This window comes from Coregonus lavaretus, assembly GCF_964263955.1.
Source record: "Coregonus lavaretus genome assembly, chromosome: 23".
Taxonomy (NCBI): domain Eukaryota; kingdom Metazoa; phylum Chordata; class Actinopteri; order Salmoniformes; family Salmonidae; genus Coregonus; species Coregonus lavaretus.
In genome coordinates this window covers 35,234,907-35,236,936 of record NC_140010.1, presented here as the reverse complement: position 1 = coordinate 35,236,936, position 2,030 = coordinate 35,234,907, and positions in this window count along the sequence as shown.

The following is a 2,030-nucleotide window of genomic DNA, read 5'->3' as shown; positions in this document are numbered from 1 at the left end:
TATGCAACTTATTATGTGACTTGTTAAGCACATTTTTACTACTGAACTTACTTAGGCTTGCCATGACAAAGGCTTATTGACTCAAGACATTTCAGCTTTTCATTTTTTATTAATTTGTAAAAATATCTAAAAACATAATTCCACTTTGACATTATGGGGTATTGTGTGTAGGCCAGTCAAACGAAATCTCAATTTAATCCATTTAAATTCAGGCTGTAACACAACAAAAATGTGGAAAACGTCAAGGGGTGTGAATACTTTCTGAAGGCACTGTAGGTACAGTCGTGGTCAAAAGTTTTGAGAATGACACAAGTATTGGTCTTCACAAAGTTTGCTGCTTCAGTGTTTTTAGATATTTTTGTCAGATGTTACTATGGTATACTGAAGTATAATTACAAGCATTCCATAAGTGTCAAAGGCTTTTATTGACAATTACATTAAGTTTATGCAAAGAGTCAATATTTTCAGTGTTGACCCTTCTTTTTCAAGACCTCTGCATTCCGCCCTGGCATGCTGTCAATTAACTTCTGGGCCACATCCTGACTGATGGCAGCCCATTCTTGCATAATCAATGCTTGGAGTTTGTTAGATTTTGTGGGTTTTTGTTTGTACACCCGCCTCTTGAGGATTGACCACAAGTTCTCAATGGGATTAAGGTCTGGGGAGTTTCCTGGCCATGGACCCAAAATGTCGATGTTTTGTTCCTAGAGCCACTTAGTTATCACTTTTGCCTTATGGCAAGGTGCTCCATCATGCTGGAAAAGGCATTGTTTGTCACCAAACTGTTATTGGATGGTTGGGAGAAGTTGCTCTCGGAGGATGTGTTGGTACCATTCTTTATTCATGGCTGTGTTCTTAGGAAAAATTGTGAGTGAGCCCACTCCCTTGGCTGAGAAGCAACCCCACACATGAATGGTCTCAGGATGCTTTACTGTTGGCATGACACAGGACTGATGGCAGCGCTCACCTTGTCTTCTCCGGACAAGTTTTTTTCCAGATGCCCCAAACAATCGGAAAAGGGATTCATCAGAAAAACTGAGGCAGCAGACTTTGTGAAAATTAATATTTGTGTCATTCTCAAAACTTGACCACGACTGTAGTCGGTTCCCTGGAATCAAGCTGTATATTGCATGTCTAACGAATGAAGCCACACGTGATAGAAACATAGGTATGTGAAATGGCACTCATACATTATGGCATATTGGAGCATTCAATGGGATGTTTAATGAAACTGTATATACAATCCCCGTATGCCGTTTTTTTCCCTTCCTCTTAAATTACTTTAAAAGTAAATGCATTTTTTATTATTGGGTTATCAATGATTAATTGTGTCAAAATGTTCCTGTGAGAAATGTTTTCTATATCAAGATGTCTGGGGGTCAGTCTCACATTTTGAAGGGAATTTATTCAGCTATGACTCATGACATATGTTGTTGTCAACTTCATGAATCAAAAGTAAACATCTCTATGCATGATTTTTCAAATTATCCACTATATTTCGTCATTCTGCATATTTCTGCTCCACAAATTGAGATGAATAACAATTTGCCAGGAGTAACAGAAACCAACACACTAAAAGAAACAACGTAAAAATGACTAATCTAGGAGGCCAGGATACATATGCTTTGAATTGGGCAGTCAAAACGCGCCACCATTCGCGGCCTTTGCAGTTCACGACCTCTTTGTGCAACCAATCACTTTTCACACAGTTCCCTCTCGTCCAATCAGATGACGCGATGTTGGAGCGAATGTTTAGATTTTGGCAGTGAGCCGATTGAACTGTCAAGCAGTAAACGATTTTTAAACATTATGAACCTTTCCTTTTAAAAGATCACCGCGTATTTACCTATTACACTAGCTAGCTAACTAACTTTATCCAGAGTACCACTGCATATCTTTGCTATACAGCGTCAGTTAGCTAACTAGCTAGCTAACAAGAACCCTAGCAACCTGGTGATTGATAAACTGGCTAGCGAGTTGTTGATGTTAGCTAGCTAGCTAACGTTAGCGTGTGCAAATGACACCCACCA